The sequence below is a fragment of the Cyanistes caeruleus genome, chromosome 2 (genome assembly GCF_971803275.1).
Source record: "Cyanistes caeruleus chromosome 2, bCyaCae1.hap1.1, whole genome shotgun sequence".
NCBI lineage: Eukaryota > Metazoa > Chordata > Aves > Passeriformes > Paridae > Cyanistes > Cyanistes caeruleus.
This window is the reverse complement of record NC_141702.1, coordinates 14,646,551-14,669,128: the sequence shown is the minus strand read 5'-3', so window position 1 is coordinate 14,669,128 and position 22,578 is coordinate 14,646,551. Positions and strand designations below refer to the sequence as shown.

General features: G+C 39.8%; 1 long non-coding RNA gene across 1 annotated transcript; it reads left to right on the top strand.

Annotated features, from left to right (window-relative positions):
* The first annotated feature begins 16,487 nt into the window (after positions 1–16,487).
* LOC111925959 (uncharacterized) lies at positions 16,488–17,487 on the top strand. The gene is made up of 3 exons (XR_002862598.2): positions 16,488–16,572; positions 16,702–16,763; positions 17,406–17,487. It is a non-coding gene; the product is annotated as an uncharacterized LOC111925959 (long non-coding RNA).
* Positions 17,488–22,578: the final 5,091 nt, after the last annotated feature.

Genomic DNA, 22,578 nt, shown 5'->3' with positions numbered 1-22,578 from the left:
CACTCATCACTTTTTGCAAGTGAAGCTGACAGTGATGCTGTTTCAGTAAACCCTTTGGGCAGATTTCTTTTTGCCTGAAGTACTATTTGAATGTAGCTGATAAAAATGCTAAAGAGGAGAAACCAAGACTGTTTTCAGTCTCAAGTATTCTCTATATACTGATTTTTCAAATAACTACCCAAAATGCTCACCTGAGTCTGGATAAAAGAGTCACAAACAGGTGTTTGTTGAAACAGAACATTCAAATATAGAAATTAACAATTAACTATACTAGAAGATACTGAGATTAGCTCAGCTGGTTAGAGCAGGGTGCTAATAATGCCAAGGTTGTGGGTTTGATCCCCATACGGGCCTTTCACTTAATAATTTGGCTTGGTGATCCTTATGGGTCCCTTCCAACTCAGAATATTCTGTGATTCCGTGAAAAATCAACCCTCTTCCAGCCACATCTGCATTGACAGATATGCAAACAAAGTCAGTCCCCTGTGAATTATGCTAGGCAGAATTACTTCCTCCCTCCTCCCTTTCAATGCAGCCCTTGGTCCTATATCCACAAAAAAGCCTTACAATTCCTTACACAGGTAGAACAGTTACTGGGCACATAGACAGGAGAGTGCACCTGTTACCCACCCAGGTTTCTGAGGAACTGGTTTACTCTCCATTCAGCTGTTTTACCTAGACTGTCCTTTTGGGAATATCAATGTTTCTTTCAACACCCAACTTTCACAAGGCACTTTCCCTTTGAGACAGAGGGTCCTTAATGATGTGGATAATAAGTTCTGCACTGCCTGGTGTAAACCAAACTTCTCTGGGAGTTGCAGGAACATAACACTAGTGTGAAAGTCAGCTCAGGACAATGTATCTTAAATACACTTGCTCCAGCTGTAGATAACTCCCTGAAACTAAAATTGGTTTCTCTTCCTGCAATGAACCGTATTAGGCTTGAATTCAGTGGCAGCTTTGCCTGCCTTAGGAATTTTATAGGGAGTGATGGAGCCAAGCGAGCCAGGCTAATGTACAAGGCAAGCTTGTGTAAATTGCTAAGAGGAAAATAAAAATGATGGAAAGGTCTGAGAACTCCAGGAGAAGCTGCGCCATTTAATTGTTTTTTTTTCTGGTTGCTTTCATATGTAGGTGAGAAAGCTGACAGTCTTTTAAAGTTGCTTTTTGTCTTCCCATGTAAAGGTCACCTTAAATACCTTTTTAGAATGCTGACAGTCAAGTACTGCTAAATCATCTTGGTCAGTTAAATACATATAATAGAAGCTGAAAGGAAGGGAAATCTCTAGAGGAGTCTAAGTCTACTTTTTCTTTAAAAGTAAAATCTCAAAATGGAATGAAAGACTGAATGCTATGCTGTATATCCCTACAAAAATCCTCTTATTTTCAGTGCACCACTTTACTGATTTCATTGATAATGATGCACAAAAATGCTGACCCCAGTGCCTTGGGTTTTAACTATGACATGCTCTGATTCTGTATTGTATAAGCAAGTAACCTGTACACTCCACAACAGTGAGATGTCTTAAAAATGGAAATTATCTGTATTTGTTAGAGTCTGTGCTAGAGCTCACAGGTTCTGTGAGGGCTCTCAAAGCCGTGGGAACTCAGGCGAGCAGTCACTGGATGAAGGCAGCAAATTGCTTGTTAATGCAAGGGAAATTTTAGTAAACCTTCTGCCAGCCTCAGACTGTTTTACTGAGCAAGAAACAAACTGCAGCTTCAATTACTATAAGAGCATTACAGGAAATTCTTTATCAGTACGATGCACTCCACTGATCCCAGACAATGTGGCCACTGCATTACTGTTATCAGCTTTACAAAGTCAATGTTTTCCAGGCTTACTAGCATAGTAAATAATGGCTATTTTACACAACATCCAGAATATGAAGTGGTTGTGGCTAGCTATTGGTCACTGTTGATTTTTTTTTTTATTATTGCTTTTGCAGCAAAAATGATTCATCACAAATGTTGTTCTCCATATTCACATAAATGATGTATTCACTGTCTTATTGATTTTAACTGCTTATATCCCTGAAGTCTCAGCTTGTCCATTGTCAACCAGTAAAGAATTAACCCTTCTGACTTAGTTTATACCAGATTAGCCACCATGAAATGCTACATGCAGTTTTGGTTTCTTCCCTTATTCCATCAAGATTACTTCATAATCAGACAGCTCTTTTCACTGTCATGTTTTATTTTCATTCACCCCCTTTTTTTGTACCTTAATTTCAGTCTATTACACTTCAATGTTTTGCTTCAGAAAATGGGAATGATTCATCTGCCTTGATGCTCACACCCCTGATGCATTTATCAAATGACTTGTGTGGTCCCACTAAGTACAGCTCTCTGAATGGTGTCAGTTCAGTGAGGCAGGCTTTGAACATGCCTGGGAGAGAAAATAAACTGGCTTGAAACTTCATTTGGATGTGTTGTCCCCTCATCCCCCAAACCCTGCATCAGAAGAAAACTCTCTTTTATACATGGAACACTCAGAAGATGTGAAGCCCATATGCAGCAGCCCTGTCTGAATGCTCAGCCCTAGCTGAACATTTTTCCACATGTTTAAATTCCCCCCTCTCTGAGAGGACTGCAACACTGAAGCATTTGGCTAGAAAGAGATTGCTTTAAACGTGCACTTACATGCTTTGCTGATCAGGATGTGCTCGTGTTAAACCTTACATGGCAAAAAAATGGATGTTTCTGAACTGCTTCCAAGCAGGCACCAGCAATTTTCTGCTCACAGCCACCAATCAGGCATCAGCACAATGGGACCTTGATTGGTCCTTACAGGGGCTGCTGCAATACAAATGAGAATTATTTTCTGCTCATGAATAACTGATAAAGTGTCATCCTACTGCTTGAGAAGTGAAATATCTAGAAGACAGCCTGACCTTTGCCTCCCCCTTACTTACTCACTTTGTAGAAACATTACTAATTACAAGTCTGTTTTTGTACAATAAAAAAACCCAAAACAAACAAACAAAGAAAACCAACCAAAAAAAAAAAAAAAAAGCAACAACCAAAAAACACCCTAATTCCGTCAGTCTTTAGCAGGCAAAACTCAAGCAGAGAGGAGATAAAACCTGCATCCTCCCCTGGGCTTTTGCTTGGTAATGGCCACTGGCCAGCTGGACACTGCTTGCTTGTTTGCAAAGGAACAAATCACACCCTTGTCTGCCAGCAGGTCCTTCTATTTCTACTCGTTGTCACAGCAATAAATCAATTGTTTCTGCAAAACACAGCTCCTCTCCAGCTTGTGGGGAATCTGCAAACTCTCTGCAGCCCAAATGTCAACCAATTGCTGGCTGGGCTTTCAGGCTGGAGTGGTTATTGTTTGCCAGTTCCTTATTTACATTGGAACAGTGAATTCCATTCGCAAAAGCCTTTACCATTTGGACTCGTTTGCCTTAGAAACAAATTAATTGCTGCCGTACAACACCACCCCTGCTGTGAGTCACATAGGGCACCTTTGTACTGCCTTGGCTGGAGGAGTGAACCTCAGCTGCCAGCTGGACTTCATCCTTGCACACTGGAGCTGTTATTGTCCTCCTCTGCTGGGGCTCTGACTGTCACAGCTGTTCACATGAGACCTGAGCATCTCAAAGATGCATTAAAGTGACCTCTCCCATATCTGATGCAACTCATCTGCTCAAAGTGACTGCACAGTGTTTCTGAGCTGGAAAAGAGGTGTAAAGAAGCTGTAAAGATCTTCAATGAGCATCTGGGGGCTGACTTGGGAGGGTGCATTCAGGCTTGGCTCAGACCAGATCTTGGCTCAGCCACCCAAGAGTGGTCAGGAGAGGCATCCAAAGCTCTCTTCTTCCCTCCACTCATCTGACTGCTCTGTAAACATTGGTGGCAGTGAGCAGGTAGGTAGCAAAAGATGTTTGTGTCTGATATTCCCTCAAACAAGGTCTGTCCCTTCCCACTCCCCATACAGAAACACTATTGCCCAAAACTCCAGGAGGTTCAAAGTACAGGAGATATTATAGAAGGTAAGTAGACCAGCCTAGGAAACTCAACATTTTTCCCTCAGCTAAACCCTAGGGACAACAAAGATTTTTTGTAGGGGAACAGTTTTTAAATCACAGAGTTGTAGATAGCCCCAGTGTGATAACATTTGTGCCCGTGACTGAGACTCACAGGGTCAGTGCATGTAACAGTGACTTTGGCTTTGCTGCCTAAGCTGTCATATGATAACCTGTGCCACCCCTAAAAGCTCATGGCTCTCTACTGTCAGAATTTTCAGAGGCAAAAATAATAAAGCATTGTTCAACGTGACTAAATAAGTTACAGCCACTTGTACATAAACTGGCTGTTTGCCTTTGAGATGCTTGAGAGGTCACGAGGTGTTCTGTGACATCCACCAAGGGAAATAAAGTGAGATAACTGGATTCCTTTACATTTCTAACTGTTCCAGGGTAAATGAGATAATAGTGATGACATAGATGTGGGGGAGAGGGAGATAATTTGCTGGTACACTCCCTTCTGGGCTGAGCTTTCTCATCCAAATTTGTACATTTTGTAGACTGAAAAATTTAATTTTAAGCAGCAAGGCAAAAATATTATGGTGCAGTCCAACACCACTGATTCTTGGGCAGCCTACAATTAGAAGTGGAGTACAACAAACTAATCTAAAATCTTAGATTTCACCCTAATTCACTGCTACATCAATCCAAGACACAGGATGCAACAAAATACAAAGGATCTTCTGTACATAGGTCCTGTGATGTGCAGCAGCCACTTCCAGCTGCAGTGGGAAGGCAAGGATCTTGGAAGTGGGCTGAAGGATTGGAAATGTGCCTTTCAATGAGGTTTTACCCAAGGACCCTCATCTGCAATCCTGTGCTGCACTATCAGTTTGTGAAAAAATATTTTGTACAAAAAAAGGAGATTTCTTCTGACTAAACACTCAGTGAGGAAGGGTGATGGATATTTGGGATGCATGTCTCTAGATATTGCTTCATTTATAAATAGAGACTAAAGTAAAAACAGCTTTTTTCATTGTTAATTTGATTCCACTTCTTTTTCTCCTGTTCAGACTGTACCATTGCTACAATTTAATGGGAAACAATGCTTACTCCAGTGAAAGATCACCAGAACACAATTGCTGGCTCATCTGCCTCATTCTGATCAAGTGGCAAAAGACACACACCATCACAGTAAGCCATGTCCTCTGGCATTCAGGGGGTCTTCCAACTCTTTAGTATTTAATGATTCAAAAGACTTTCATGGTAAAGCCTGCAGGAATGAAAGGCTGCAATCTGAAAGATCTGCCTTAAATAATAATAAAAAAAACCTGTAATTTTTGTTTATTTGGGGTTTTTTTGTTGTTTTTTTCTAGTTTGCCCAAGAAAAGGTTTAGAGATGTCTTGATCAAACACCAGCATAGCATGGAAGTTCCAGATAGTTGAGGGCTTGTTAATGTAACAGACAAAATCATAAATTGCTAAGTGTAGCATACTCTGAGGAGATGCACAATATCATAGCAAGGAATTGTCTTACCATCAAAGGAATTAATTTTGGATGGGCAGATTTTTCCACCTGGACTCTTGGCTCCATAATATTTCAAAAGATGTGACTACTGAGAAGTCAGTCACTCAAATGTTAGTACCCTGTGTACCTGAGATGGTGAGGGTGTCCCCCCTGGCCTGCCATGAAATGATGCATATTTTCCATAAGTTCTTTCTGCCCCAGAGAGGTGAAGAGCATCTCATGGGATATGAAACTCCTAAACATCCTCAAATGAATCAGGCCAAATCAGTGGATTTCAGCAGAGCAGAACTTTCAGGTGCCCAATGCAGTGGAATTTATTTCCAGCTGAGACCAGCTAAGTGTCATTTAGGTTGGAAGAAACCTTTTGAAACCCCCCAGTTCAATCCCTCTGCTCAAGAACAGCCAGTCAAAGCAGATTGTCCAGGAGTAGGTCCAGAGAGGGTGAGCTGTCTGAGACATCCGCAAGGGATGGCAAATACACTCTAGGGAACACATGAGCCTTTCTGAAGTGCCTTCAAGAGGCCAGGAAAGGTGCTTCACAGCACCTGAACTGATAATAGATGTCTGTGTTTGGGCAAATGAATCCCAGCCTTTGTATCTGTTTGAACATAGTTCCTGGAACTTCAGCTGCCTGCTGGGCTCCACCATCAGCTTTGAGTTGATCTCAGCTGAATCCAGAGGGACCTGAGAGTGCACAGGGTCTTAATGCTGACCTGAACCTTCACTTGTGCTGTCTGCTGTCTGCTGTCTGCTTCCTGAGTTTGTAATCACACAGCGAGGTACAGAGCACCTTGCTGAGGAAAGCAAAGAGAATGATCTTGTTTTACAAAAAAACCCATGCAGCTGAAAAGTTTTCTGCTGCAAAAGAATCATAGAATGAGTTTCTCCCTTGCTGCTTGGTTAGGAAAAAATATTTATCCGATATGAATAAAGGTACCTTAATCACATGGTAATAAGGATGGTCCCACAGTGTGTGACACAAGCATGATGAGATGACTTTGTCTTCCCTGTTAGATCAGGGTGAGCCTGGATCTGGCTGCTGGATCCCATCAGTAAAACAATCATTTAGGCTGGAAAAGACCTTTAACATCATATTCAACATCATCAGTTCAACTATACACCTAGCAAAATTACCAAATCCTGTCCTCAAATCATCAAGCTAAATTACCCAATATCTGTTTCTGATTTCACGGATCAAAAGAGGACTTGTGCCAGTTATGTCAGTATAAAATGAAATAAAAATCAGCAGTGGGCCCTGTGTTCTGACACTGGATCAGAAACAACCATGGGAGAAGAACAGTGACTGTTCTCCAAAAATCAAGAGACAGTCTGGTGGCTCCTGCAGCCTTGGCTCCTGCAGCATATAACCCTGACAGAACAACCACTGCTCTGCACATCTCCTCTTTCTGTTCTCCCACCCTGAAAAGCCTTCCTCACCAAGTCCCTAATCCCTCATGTAATGGTGACAGCATTATAAACTGTGCTGTCATCTCCTATTCTGGAAATGTAAATTCAAGAGCTTTTCAACAATGTCTGGGAACAGTGTGGTTAATGTGTTCCAGCTGATGAGGCTAGATCAAGACAATTAACTTTTTTCTTGGTCTGCAAGGAGATTTACCTTCCAGGTTTTAATATTGATAGTGGAATGTTAGAGCGGCATTTTCATAAACCATGTCAGTACCAAATTTTGCTCTGTTACAATACTTAAAGATTGCTTCTAACTCCACGAATTTCCTAGCATTTTAATGGAAGTGTTGTCTTGCCTAGATTTCTCTAGACAGCTTCTCATGCATATTCAATTAGAAGAAACAAAAATCTGTGTAATAACTGATGTTATTGTCCTAGGATTTCAAAAGGAGTGAGGATCACTTGGGATAGCTGATGACCACCGTCAGTATTCTTACTACAGACTAAAAAACTAAATCATGTGATTTCACATTCAGAATCATCTGAATAAAAATAAAAAGCTAACCACCCACACAACTCAATTAACAAACTATCAAAATGCACTCTCATGTTTATTATTGCAATAAATCTGTGATTTAAATTCAGTGGCAAAATATTTGAAAACATTTAACTCAATTACTGCATGCTCATTTTTTTTTTATCATAAGATGAATCAGATGAAGCTCAAGTAGTGGTGTAGCTCCATGATGTTTGGTGCCACACATAAGTTTAGCATCCTGTTCTTTAGTCTGAGCTGTGGCCCTGCATAGAAATGGTGTGACATCATCTCCTGTTTATTGCAGATGGAGTGACAGACACAGATTTTACTACTGTCAAAATAGCATTTAACACTTGGTAGTAGTCATGTCATGAACTTACCCCTCCATCAGTCTGCCTGGTATGGTATTATATTGCAGAAAAGATATCGTCATTGGCATGTTACTGGGAAGAACAGAAACATCAAAGCTGCAGTGACTGGAGAACAAAATGAGTCTGATTCACCACCCTAAAAAATCCCATCTGAAACAAACCTCTTGAAAAGCCAGCACAGTTTCACTGTTTCAGTTAAAAACAATGCGAAGAAAAGTCAGTGTGCATCAGAGAGAGAGCATTTGCCACTTATTCAGATTTGACAGAAACATGAGAGGACATACTTCTGTTTAGTATGAAAGCAGAAGAGAACAGGTGGGAGTACCACAGTATTTAGAAGGACAACAGAGAGCACAAGAATGAAAAGCAGTACAGAGAAACACTACAGAATGGATAGGCAAAAGGGAAGGGGTCAAGAGGCCTTTTACAGTTTTTATTCCATTCTTTCCTCTCACAAAGCTCCATCTTCCAATTTCCTTTGAGTGACTTTAATCCAATATGATGAAAGTCCTTTTAGTATTTTTAGCACTGCCAGTCATTTGTTAACAACAGAACGAGCGTGAGCAGTGATGGTGCATTACGTGTATGTTTGTATATACACATATATGTATGTGTATATACATATATGTATGTGTATTCATATATGTATGAATACAGGCAGTCTTGCAGGATTGATCAAAAATATTTCAAAAGTGCTTTCAGAAAAGTTTGCTACAGTTGTAACAGAAGAATTTTTAATAATTACATTTACCATTGGGTATATATATATCTATATATATCTATATATCTATAACTAATATATATTTAGATGTTTCTTCTTTGAATTTATGTCCAAAATATTTTTCTGTTACTAATTACTTTCTGTATGGTGCTGAAAATGTTTATTGTCAGAGTGTCACCCATTTACAATCCAGAGGTAGACAACTATGAAGCTATGAAGCCAACTCCTTAATGAGCTTAAATCTATTCCCATATCCCTATTTACCCACTTACCTCAGAATGAAATTGCTATTCTGTTATTTCTTCCACAACCTGACTCACTTAATTGGAAAAAAAATCCAGCACAGAAAGATATTACATGAAAATTCATGGCTATATATCCTGTCCCTTTAATTTCCAGTTGGTAATTCCTGTTAGTGAGTCCTACAGAAAAGGTCTCAATGAAACTGAAAACACCAATAACTGCAACGAAATCAACCCACTGTATTATTCTCATTGATATACTGGTCTTCTGTGGTTACTTCTTATGGGTACCAGCAAGAAAACCAAGGAAATTGCACTAAGGTTGTAGTTTATAAATGAAAAGAATATTTTTGTACAGGACATTATGAAAAAGCATTCTGCCATTCTAACATATTTCCTAATAGTTCAGGAACTTAAACACTTGTTTTAATTGCTACCAAGTAATCCAAGGTCAGGGATGGCATTATAAATCACTTCAGAGAATGACTCTTGTTTAAAACCTCTCTAAGATAACAACTTACCTCTGGTTTCTGATCTTAAAGTTAAGCAAATGAGAAAAGAGTTCATTGCTTTTAAATATTTGTGAAATAAATGTAGAGGAACATCTGTACATTTATTTCATTGGTTATAAAAACATCTGTCAATGCCAAGTGCTCTGAAGTTCATGGATGCAATGCTAAGTAAGAGGTAGATATAAGCATTATTGCTTTCCCTTGAAGTAAAGTAGATACTAAGAGACGGCATGTCTGGGTTTTCACGAAGGAGTGTTGAAAGTGCTTTGGTTTATGACTGTCCTGATGATGGAAGGGAGTTCCAAGCTCTCCACTCCCCACCCTGAGACGCACATGGATGTGCTGGTGTCTAATGCTGGTGCCTGCACATGCTCAAGCAAAGGAGGTGGTAGGTGGCTGCACAAACTGCTATAAAAACCTTTTATCTCCCTTCCCTAAGCAAAATCACTTGCCCAGCAGACTCATCCTAGCCAAATCCAGCCTGCTGACTGGCAGCAGGAGATCTCTGCTCTGTACAGGGAATTAGTCCTCCATTCAGCTCTTGTTCATAAAGCATTGTCACAAATTACCTTTCAGGCTGGACTTCAGGGCTGTCCCAGCTTTCCCAAAGTGTAGTTACTCTTGGAAAATTCCAGCAAAGCTAAATATTAAACCAAATTGTCTAGGGGAAAAGAAGGGAGGGAAAACGTTCTAAGAAGCTCACCTGATAATTTAGTCTTTTGTGAAAAAATAAAAACAACTGTCAAGAATGAACCTTCTAAACTTTAGACACAGTCAGAAAATAAAAGACAGCTTTTCCTGCAAGGAAGGAGCCCTGGGAGTAATACATGGCCACTTTCAGCCACATGGAATAATGGAGCTTTGCCTCAAACTGTCAAGGAAAGGCCCTGGAGAAAGGGATATGTGTGAGGAACTTGCTTCAAACAAGCAGAAATATTTCTTTATGCTTTCATGGTAGTTTACTTTTCTCTGATGTTTTAATCCTACTTAGTGTAGAATTTGCAGCTCCACAGCCAAAGGTGTGGGGATGCAAACAGCTGGAATGAAACATGAGTATTTGCTTATGCCAGCCCAGCCCTTCAACTTCCATATCACTGCCCACTTCTTCAATCCCATTTACCCTGTTTCTGAAGGAGACAAAGCTGTTCAAGGTCTTTATGACCAGCAGGCCTGTACTCCAGTGTAGCCACTATTCCTCCCTGTTTGGTATCACCTGCAATTCCTCCTTCAATGGTGATGGTAAAGTAGAGCTCAGACACAATTTTTCAGATGTCAGTCAGAAATAAAGACAGAGAAGGCACTATCCTTTCCATGAGTTGAAAAGAGACCTCTTTTGCAGGTCAGCCTGTAAATAGCTTGAAACATTCCTGTCTCTCCTGTGTCCTTGTGCCCTATCTTGAGAAGGCTCAGCTGCTGTTACACTGAGACATAGGGATGCTCACCCTCCCACTGAGGGCCATTATTGACTTGTTAGAGACAGGAAGCAATTTAAAAGCCTTTTCTCATTTACCTATTGACTTTCACATCACTCCTTTAAAGGATTATTGGATCTTGAGGTAGTGACTAATGATGTTATCACTATTCATTAATCCTGAAAAGCGTCTGCCATCCATGGAGTCTGGCAAAGAAGATGAAAAGAAGACACTGTAGGAAAAGTTTGTATAATGTCTTTAATAAAATTCCAAGAGGATAGCTATTATAAGCAATGCTTCTGGAGTGATAATAGATTTTGCTTTCTTACAAGTGGTGACAGGTTCTTGCTCAATGAACAGCAAGAGAAACAATTGGTATAAAAATGTTCAAGGGACAAACACAAGTTCAAGATCTTGTTTCCGCAATTATTTCTGCAACAGTCCTGGCCTGGTATCTAAAGTCACTGACAAATTGGAAAAGTCTAATGAAGGCCATCAAGTTGGTCAGGGCTGGAGGACTTGTCCTGTGAGCAGAGCTGAAGGGAGCTGGGCTTGTTCAGCCTGGGTAAAGGACAGCTCCGGGAGGTCTCACAGCAGCCTGGCCCTGCCTACCTGCAGGGTTATCAAGGAGCTGAGATAGGCTCCTCACCACAATGCACTTGTGAGAATGAGAGGCAGGAGTCATAAATTGAAAGAGTAGATTCCACCTGGATGTAGGAAAATAAATTTCACTGAGGACAGTCAGGAGACCAGACTGCCTGGAGAGCTTCTTTGGCCTTGGAGAGTTCAAGACCCACATGGGTAAAGCTCTGAGCAGCCTGGCCTGATCTCACAGATGACCCTGCTTGCAGCAAGAAGTTGGACAGAGGGTACCTGAAGTCGATCCCAAAACTGTGATTCTGCTTCCCTTTTCACAGCAGTTTTCCAGGACTTCTAAAGAATATTCACAGTCTAAACATAAATGAGATGATCTTCACTGCTCTAACTCCATCTGACAATGAAACAAGCTGATTGGTCAGTCCACATTCATATATCCATGTGATAAGAACCTAGAGAACACCATAAAACCACCAGGGAGAAAAGCAAGTCATACTGCTTACTGTACAAGACTAAATCCTCTCACAAGCCCATCCTCTAGCAGAAAGATCAGCTTTTACATTAAGCGGTGGAACACTCTGGAAAATGAGTAATGGCTACAAGTGATTCCTGCAAATGGAACTAAAATCCCTCACAAGTCTGTCCGATCTCTGCTTCCAAAGTGCTCCCATTCATATTAATCTATTCTGAAGATCACATTGCTCCTTCACTGCAAGCGCCTCCATTCACACAGGCACTCATCCAGAATTATGCTGAGAACATATCGCAGCAGCACGGCATTTCAGAGCTACAAAACATGTGTTAACCAGACAGAAGAGACTTCTTTCCAAGAAGAGAACACATGCATGAAGTTCATACTGCCCTGTACATGGCAGAAAAATCTATGTTCTCCACAGGGCTACATCCCCAATCCTTTTGCAACCACATCTACAGGGTGAAAAGCTTCAGGCCATCAGAAAAATTGGTGCCTCCTCTGCCTACAGCAAGAGCATATCGCTGTCTGTAAGTACTGCAGGTTCTTAAGGAAAAGAGAATATTTATTTTAACACAAATATGGTTATGAAAGTTTTTTAAATAGCACAGTAATGAGCTTGAGCTGGCTATGTATATTACATTTTCATGTTCGTTATGAAAATTAATGTCAGCTTAAATACATGCACACATTTGAAATGTAGAGAACTTTTTGCAAATGGAAAGTATATTGAAAAGAAATTTAAAGATAAAATATTCTGTTATAAATCCACAGAAGAAGTCTTGTCTGAATTACTGATTCAAGTCAGAGGCAGAGAAGAACAGAAGCCAGTAGGATCATGGCAATAAGAAGTTTGACCTGGTTTTCCTTCAGAATTGGAAGGCCACCTAGACAAATTTTATACTAATATGGTGATCCAGTGTATTTTCAGAGGCAAAGTGGCTTGTACAAATAAAGGAATAGCTATCCATAGAGTAATGTACTATTAGGGGCATTCATGCAGGAAGAATCAAATCGATTGATACAGATTTCATAAGTGCTCAAAAAACCTAAATGTTCTTGGGATTCTCTAGCTTCTGTTTCTCTCACTCCTTTAGTCTGTGGACAAGCAGAAACAAAAATTCATTCCTATAAGCAAAAGGAAATTATTTTATCCAGGGTATTATGTTCAAACTACCATAGAAAAAACTAAAACCTAAATGGAAAAAGAACAGCAGAGATTCCATTTTTAGGACAGAATGATCTTTTCATGACTGAACAATTTAATATATATGACTTGCAATTTCTGTGCCTGGCTCTGTCATCTTTTTAAATGCCGTTAAACCTCAGTGTCAAAATACCTATTAAGAAAGAGGCTTTTATTGAGGAAAAGATAATAAAAATCAGGTACATTAATAAGCTTTATGAGAAGCCTCACTCCAGAAATAATGAAGCTCACAAAATGAATTTTGCCATTTACATTCACATGCTAAAGCAACTAAGCACATTAATACACCCAGATCTGACCAAGAGTGATTTACCAGCCATGGAACTCATCGGTCAGAACTTAATAAAATTTTGTATATACCCAACCTGTGATATTGTCTATAAATAGAACAACAGAGTTTCAAATTACATTTCTTCTTCCTTCAAAAATTGAATGTCTAGGAAACAGGAAACTGGATTTTGTGTTCCTTTAAGTCCTCACAAATCCCTAATGAAGCCCACACAGTCCATGTGTACAAAAGATAATTTTCAAATAAGGATTGGGGATGGGATTTTGTGCATGGTAGGAGTATACACTAAGTGGTAGAGCTGAAGTTATAGGTCATAAATAACCTCATGGATCTACAGTCACTCCAGAGCCTGCTAAAAATTGTTGCTCCTGAAACACCTGAGCTTCCCAATGCACCTCCTCAATGCCTGCAACTGAGATGTGAGCATCTGCACCAATATCATGGCAATATGAAAATGGTATTGTCTGTGTCAATGAGCATCCACTCATAGCCCTGGATATTGATTTCTGCTACCTTTTTGGAATATAATTTTATTTCAATTATTGGATTTTGGAAAAGAATTAAGGAGATAAGTAGCTGATGTTTGAAATAATCTTTTGAGATGAAAAACACAAACAACAAAAAGCCAGCCATAATATTAATATTTATTTTAAAGCAGTTTACTTGGTTACATACAAATACAATAAATACATTCTTAGAATTTTTATGTCTCATGTTCAATAAGTGATTTTCTTTTGCTATAAAGTGACTGATCTCTTGCTCAAATGAGAGACCATTTTGAATTTAATGAATTCTAAAATTAGCAAATTTAGGAAAAATAGAAACATTCTTGGAATATAATTTGCCACAAAATCAAAGCATTAAGGTAGCTGAAGCAGTGCATCTGTTCAAACAATAAACTCTCAAATAACCAATTGAACATTAAAATGGAAGACAACAAAGCTAATTATTTTTGTGCTTCTTCTGCTAAACATTCTGCTAAATTCCATGAGATAAGTCAGCACATCAGCACCCCATTTTAAACCTAATTAAATTAATTAGGGGATTAATTCCCATTTATTAATGGGAATTAATAAAATAACATACAGAGAAATATTTTCACAATCTTAAGATAAAATTGCATCTTTGCATCAATTAGCACCATTTTCTTATGTTGTTCTAAGCAGTCTATCTTTTTTCCACACCAGTAACATTTCAGAAATACTATCTTTTTTGTTTATGAGTGAAATACTATTCAAGACTGGATGCTGAACTGGCTGAAGCATTAATTTATAAAACTTCTTATTTAGGGGTTTGTGCTGTAAGAGAGGCCTTTTATTACCACTCAGATAACTCCACTAGAAACTATTAAATTACACTTTTCTGAAATGAATGAAATTGTGAAGATCACAAGCAACCCAGTCAGGCCAGTAGAATATTTGCATTCTTTTCAGCTGCTTTCAGAACCAAACCAAATTCCTAAAACCCTGAGATCATTCCCACCTCCTCGAGTGACCCATTTTTTTATGTGATTCTAATTCCCTGTCAGCCACAGGTCAGGTCCTTTCTCTCTCAGGAACTACTACTACAAGTTACTCTGTGCCTTGTATGTGCATCACCTGCCTCAGCTACATACTTTGTGTTTCAGGTCACTAATTTGTTAAATGAGAAACAGTGGCTTCCATCCTGGAAGTAAACTAAAATGTTAAATGATGAATTTAAACAGGTTTTAAATTGCAAGTTAAATGAATAGGCAAAGTTACAAAAGAGACAATCAAATAAAATCATTCCATAATTATGTTTGCATCATTCAAAGTGCCTGTAGGGTTGACAAAGATTTTCCCATGCTCTCAAAAAACAGGCAGCCCAGTAAAGGAGAAAGTGAGAACAAGCTTCTTATGAGAAAGACTCACTAATTTCTAATAACAGACAAATTTGAGAGGCATATGAGTGTTAACCCAGGATTTTCTCTTTTACAACACTTATGGTTACTGTCTTTTAATTAAACTTACTAGTTCAAAGGTACAACATTGCTCTTTACATATCTACCCCTAATTTTACTTTTGGAATTTATTTCCAGTTTGTATAATTATATGTAAAAACCCATTCTGGTTTCACCAATGCCATACAAAAGAAGAGAGTGAATCAACATTTCCAGAGTCAAATGATCCTTTATTGGAGAGCTAATAACCTTTTTCCATCTTCTCTCTCTGAGGTTTGTTTATTAGTGCTCTGTCTAAAGAATCCCAGGATTTCTCCTCAAAATAGTACTTCTAACCTCTTTCTACAAATGGAACCTAACATTTTTTTTCCCACAGAACAGGAGCAAAATGCTTGCAGTAAGACAAGATCAGCTTTTCACAAAAAGCTTCCACACAAATATGAACTAGCTGGGGATAATTTATAAACCACTGGGAACACTATGTTATTTAGACAGCTAGTTTGATTATTTCTGTATTCAAGTTTAATTCCACCCTTATTAAAATGGCCATTTTTTTCTATACTCTCATTATTGAATGGAGATAATTTGGCACAGATTTCACATCAGATTGCAGCAATATCCATCTTGAAGGCTGTGCCCAGCCTGCATCTGCTCAGCTGAGTGCTGGCACGTTGATTCTCAGTTCTCAGCACATGACATTCTCCAAGCTATAGCTGATTTGGGTGGCTGATGGCCATGGAGGCTGTTGCCAAGCCACTGCACTGTGGCCACCATTGCTGGCCAGCATGAACTTGTTTTTGGCCCCTCTGTGCTGTACATGAGCATGAAAACAAGCCAGCCCAGGGAGATCCCAGAGTCTGAGTGCAAAGTACCACCAAGCCTGCACTGGTCTGACACTATTCCAGCCACCAGAGCTATTTAAATACAAGCAGGTGACTGCTTTGCTCTGCCCAAAGCTGTGACCCAGCTGTGACACAAGTGTAGCTTGGCAGATGTGGTGGATCTGCTCTCTGGCACAGGGCAGCTCTCCATGTGCGAGCCTCTTGGCTGCACACCAAGCAGGTGTGAGATGTGAAGGGGATGGAAAAACAAGTCATGCTGCCTACAAAAATAACTGCAGTTCAGCACAATTAGTGCAGGCTCGGGGTGACCTCCACATGGCAATGCAATGGTTTTAAGGCAGTGGCAGCAGGTCTATGGGCTGTGATTCACAGACACGTGCAGGGCGCCATGTCACGGTAGCCCTGGGAACGGTGGAACCAGACCCAGAGGAATGGGTTGTTCTACATCATCAGTTGGCAAGGACAGATGCTGCAAAGCAGATGTAACTTTAGAGCTCTCTTGTGTTCATTTCCTCCAGATTACAGTGACACATAAAGATAAGGTTTGGTTTCAAGGGAGCTGTGTCTGGCTGGACCTGTACCAGCTGTCTGATGCGCTTACTTAAGAGTAATGCGGTCTAGATTCATTTCTCATAGACTCATTTCCCATTGCTGTTTTATGTGCATACCAGTGAGATCCTGTGCAGAATCACCAAGAAAGGACACTGAGAATACCAAAACCAGAGTGCAAAAGGTACAATGAAAGCAGTTCTTTGCCTGTGTTGTCCCCAAACAAAAAGCCAGTGCTGATTAATAGATGTTTGACAAACAGACAAAACATAAAAGACCACTTGCAAGACAAATAATTCTGAGCCTTCTTCCTGGATGAGGTATGGATTTCTCACTGCCTATACAGAGCAGGAGTTACTTGTACTCCTTGGTTTCACACATCAAGCACATTTGTGACAAGGAGGTGATGGTAGAAGGAGTGGGACAAGTCAAAATGGTCACCTAGTTCCATGCTCTAGAAATCAGGCTGGGTGTCTTCAGTGAGGTGTGCAGAATGGTGCTCTTTCACAGGGTCAGACTGGAAGAGTAAGTTGTCCAGGCTGGTATTCAGCCCACACATCCTCAGGAGTGGGGATTTATACACAGACTGTCAGATTTTAGCTTTGAGAGCCAGAGGTGATTTGGCTACAGATATAACCTTGGCTGGGAGAGCTATGCAAGGCAGTGGAAACAGGTCAAGTGATAACATCAAGAGAAATTCTCTCCTGGCTTGTCTCCTGTACTACTCTGTTCAGAATCACAGCACGCCTAACTGGATCTTTCCAGCCCAGAGCAATAAACCAAATTTATAATGTTCTTAATTGCTTTTTCTTTTCTTCTTCCCCAGCTGGCAGATGGACCTGTACCATATCAGCATTGCTTTGTGTTGTGCTTTCAAGAATGATAATAGAACCAACAAAATTATTTTATTTTCTGCTCTGTGCACACTGCAGAGAAATTTCAGTAAGCGGCACTTGGTCTTTATTTATTTTCATTTTAAGCTCTTGCTGAGATCAAAAATTATTTCTGCTGTGTTTAGTTTGCTTTTATTATATAGTGTTCCAAACATTCTGTTTAAATTCTCACAAAGGATGCTTTTTGGAAACAAGCCAGGCTTTCTGAATCTTTGGTAGGGATGCTTTGAGACAGAAAACAGGAAATCATGCTTGTATAGTCTCCGGACACACAGGGATAAAAGATGACTCCTATGACTAAACATGCATCAACCAAGAAATCCATCTTGGGCTGGATATAGTGAAGATTTTAGTTACAAATGCCTGCCTTTACAGGTAACCTAAGGACTCAACTCAAAGCAGAGACACCCTCAAACATAACCTCACATTCAGTAAAACAATTCACAATTATAACATCCACAGTATCAGCACAACTCTTTTCTGCCTTCTCACTGTTTCACTGGGATGTAGAAAAGCATTTCACAGTCTTATTTTTGCCTAACATATGGAATGAACCTGCCATCATTTTGGGGTGTACATCTATACACACACACACATCATTGTACTGGCCCTCTGAAATGGATGTCTGACCAAGAAATGTGAGGTACATTCAAATTCAAGTTTAGAAACTTTCACTTAAGAGGTGGTTCAGGGGACCTGCTAAGTATTGAAGATAAAGAGGGGTGCTATTGACTCCAAGAGATTTTGGATTTCGGCGTGAGTTATTTTGAACTGACTCTGCTCTCTGAGTCCACCTCCAGAGAAGTCAGAATGAGTAGTCCCTTCTGATAAAGTTCATTAGCCATTAATTTTTATTTAATGTTTTATATAAAAAAGTTTTTTTTTCCTGAGGTAATTTTGGTATTGTGTAGTTGTGTTCTTCTTAAACTTAATGCTGTAGAAGACAAAAATAATTTTCTCCTTTATAACTCTTACAGTTTAAGGCTGCATATAGAAAAGCAATGCACAAATACTAGAAAAGTTTGGCTTCTCCTTGTACATGAAGACTCAATAAAACTGCTATTTTCACAAGGATGACTATGATTGTAGCATTTTCTTTTCCACTGAGCAGTCTGTTGAGGAAGCAGCCACAGCAGACAGCACAGAGTGCTATTCTGCACCACAAACAAGGCTGCGAGAGACCAAGAAATTAGTTCAACTACTGTTTGTGCCAAACAACATTAATTTAAATAGTCTTTTAGTGTGGAAAAAAACAACAAAAAAACAGGCTGGAACAATTTCAGTCTTTGAGCAATACAACTGACTATTTCAGAGCTTATGCAGCTGTGTTTGAGCCAGCTGGAAGAACCTAAGGCTGTGGTTTTCAGTGCTATCCCAAGGAAGAGCAGGGAGTTATCTCCTACCCAGGTGTGAAATGGCAGTGAACCACCCATGGAGACCTCAGTGGATCAGAAAATAACCCCATGGGGAACTCCTCCCTCTCAAAGACAGCTTGAAATCACCAGCCTTTAGGGTCATCAGCTTTTTACAAGTTCTGGGTTTTTGAATTGTGAATGCAGACCTCTGCTTAGTACATATAGTTAATTGTGTAAATGCCAATGCTTTGGTATGGCTCCATTCTCAATCAGGCAAACATCAAGTGTCTGTAAGGGTCAGATGAGCCAGAGTTCAATTTGAACCATAGGAGATGGAAGCATCACATTCAAAGCTCACACACAGATCTGCTATTACATAATGCCAGGTTATTTCATGGGGGAGTGGATTTTTTTTTAAAAAAATATCCACCACTTCCTTACCCAAAATATGTATTTCTTTATCTGCATTTCTCTAACATAATTTTTGGGCACCACTCAATCTCTCTGTGAGTGATTTTTCCCAAATTCAAGTAAATGTAAACAGAAATTACCCTGTGGAATCACAGAGACCTGTTCTTGCTTCTCTGTTGAGCAGTTCTGGAGCCTATTGGTTTAACTTCAATGCAAAGACAGAGAGATACAGCAAAAAACCCCAAGAAATCAAAAAACCCCACAAACAAACTAACTAACTAACCCAACAAACAAACAAAGAAAGAGACAAAAAACCCAAAAAATATCCAACCAAAAAAAAATTCTATTCTGTTTTGGTTTATTTTTGTCTGGTGCTGTTTCACTGCTTACCTTAGTTGGGAACAAGGCTGCAAGGATTAAATGAAAGAATAAAAGAGCAGCTGTAGGGGTCTGCAGTTGCTCAGAGACTGCCACCCTGAAGGCAGGACTAGCAGAGTGTCCTGGGTCCTCATTACCACTTTGCACAAAATGGCAAGGGCTGCACCCTGTAGCAGCCTTTTTAGTCCCCCTGGTACATCTGGAGCTCACAAACGTCCCCTCCTTTTGCAGTGGTGAGGAGAAACTCAGGCTATTTCGAACTTACATTTTTTCATGCACTTTTCAATTCACAGGTCTGGTCCCAAACAGATACAGAACAAGGTCTTTATCAGATCAAATTTTTTGTCAGCAGAAGAGTCTGGGAGTCGCTCCTTCCACTGCCAAGTTTGGAAGCGTCCCAGGGACAGAGCATTTGAAAGTACAGTTAGCAATGGGCATGGCAGCACTGTAACAGGCCTAGAATTCCTCAGGGATGGGATCAGAGGGTGGGGATTTCGATAAAGAGAGGAAAATAAAGCAATCTAGTGAGTCTCACAAAATTACAGCATTTAACTGTCAAATGCAAATCTTGCAGTTAAAGAAAATACTACAGAAAGAGATTTTATGTGTACTGATCCTAGCACTGTCATTTCATCACTGAAATATGTCTTGCACAGTTTTCTTGGCATCTTGTCTTAGGTTTATCTCAAATCACATTATTCTTGTGCTAATAAAGTTAAGTGTTTTCCACTCCACTCCAGAACAGTAAATATGGATTTAAATCCACCTGTCTCTCATTTTGCAGAATTATTGCTTAAATTCTATTGCATTAAATGGGAGGTGAGGTTCATTTGGTATGATATATAAACAAATCAAAACTAAATCTTCCAGCATCCAAATCTTTTTACCTAGGCATATATACATTTGACTATTATAATTATTATTATTTTTAAATAGTGGTAATTCCTACCATATTTATCTGTGTCAAATTATCCCAGTGATTTCCAAAATTCCCAAGCAAAGCGCTCAGTCTCCTCTACAATGCACAGCACTGCCAGTCTCCACAAGGACTGGCAGACACACAGGTACCTCCTGCTCTTTGGGGCATTTGTCTCACACAGCCCTTCACAGGAAGAAAAATCTAAGTTCTTCTGGTTGACTCTTCTGTGAAAGCTCCACTGCAGCAGGCAAAGTCATATCAAGGGTGAATTTTCTGCTCCTTGTTACCTAAACATCCATAGTGACTTTGAATATTCATATTTGCTGGTAGGATGTGCAGAGCACATGGGGTAGTACCCACCTCTTATTGATTCATTCTCAGCTACCCCAAAAATGAGACACTTGAAGCCAGTTGTTAACTAAGGCCCTTATTTTAAACATATTTTCAGGAAAGGCAGTTAACAATTCACTTCCAGTGTAACGAGCACAGGATTCATTAAATAAACACTAGGTTACATAAATCCGTATTTATGACTCTCTGCAGCAAACAGAAATCCAAAGTAGTGTTTTGAACTAAGTCATGAGAGGCCAGACAGATACTGCATGGGGAGAAGGTAAATACACACCACAGAAGGAGTTCTGGCTCCATACTTGTTCTCATGGTACAAGTGTGAGGAAAAAAACCCCCATGAGCTATTAATGTGACTGTTGTATTGATGTAGACAGGGTGGGGCAAATGTCATAACATCTATTGTAAAGCACTCTACATTAATTGACAAACAAGATGATTTATTTCTCCACTATAGTCAAAGGATTATAATTTTTTAAAAAAAATTGAAAGTGACAAAACTATTACCAAAAATTACTTGAAGACATTTTCTTCCTTGGCTCCACATTCTGTCTCCCTCCCAGGAGGATTCAAGATTTATAAAATCCTTGGCAAAAGGGCATTTTTTTTGTCACTCTCTCCATTTGGAGGCGATTATTTGGAGCAACATAATTAGAGGTTTGGCATACAAAGAGCAGTACTGCGCTATTGAAAATGTAAACCAGGAGATTTGAGGAGGACTGTTTGCTGAAAGTGTGTTGGGCTCAATTCAGCTATTGAAAAAGTTTCAAAATGGACTCTTTCTCTCTTTCATCTGAAACAGGAGGGAAAAGAACCACCATGATGTTATGTTCAAAGAGCCCCAAACTAGAAACACACAAATAAGAATCGAAAACAAAATGAAACTTGACTAAATAAATGGCTTATGATCAAACCTTAAAGATTAGCTTGCCTCACAGAAGGCTATAGCAAAAATTGACAAGTAAGCTAGAAGCAAATCTGTTACTTCTAATCTGCTCATTACATCTATAAACAATATGCTACACAAAACATACCTGGAGGAGTTGCCTCTTTCAATCCTGTCTTGTTTGTTTGGTTCCACTTGTGCTGTTGAACATGAAATGTAATTCTCTGGAGAAAAGACTAAAAGCTCATTTTTTTTACTATGTAAATGTCTTGTTTCACAAACAGAGCCAGGCACAGCTCCTGGGCTCTCCTGTATTGCAAATGGAATATGAGTTCCCACAGAAACATCCAGAAATGTTCTCCTGTTCCCTAAAAATGTGCATTGAGTTTATGATTTCCTAATCAAAACCCAGCAAGGTCTGCAAATTGGGGCAAACTGAGATTCCTCTCCTTCCCTTCAACTGTTTCAGAAGTCCTAAATCCAGGGGGAAGGGAAGGGAAGGGAAGGGAAGGGAAGGGAAGGGAAGGGAAGGGAAGGGAAGGGAAGGGAAGGGAAGGGAAGGGAAGGGAAGGGAAGGGAAGGGAAGGGAAGGGAAGGGAAGGGAAGGGAAGGGAAGGGAAGGGAAGGGAAGGGAAGGGAAGGGAAGGGAAGGGAAGGGAAGGGAAGGGAAGGGAAGGGAAGGGAAGGGAAGGGAAGGGATCAGGATTTTCCTTCTATATATTCTGTAAAGTCTACTTTAAAGTAATCTGAAAGAGAACGAGTTCTTTCTATTTTATTAAAAAAATATATCAAAGCAATAATGAGCAGTT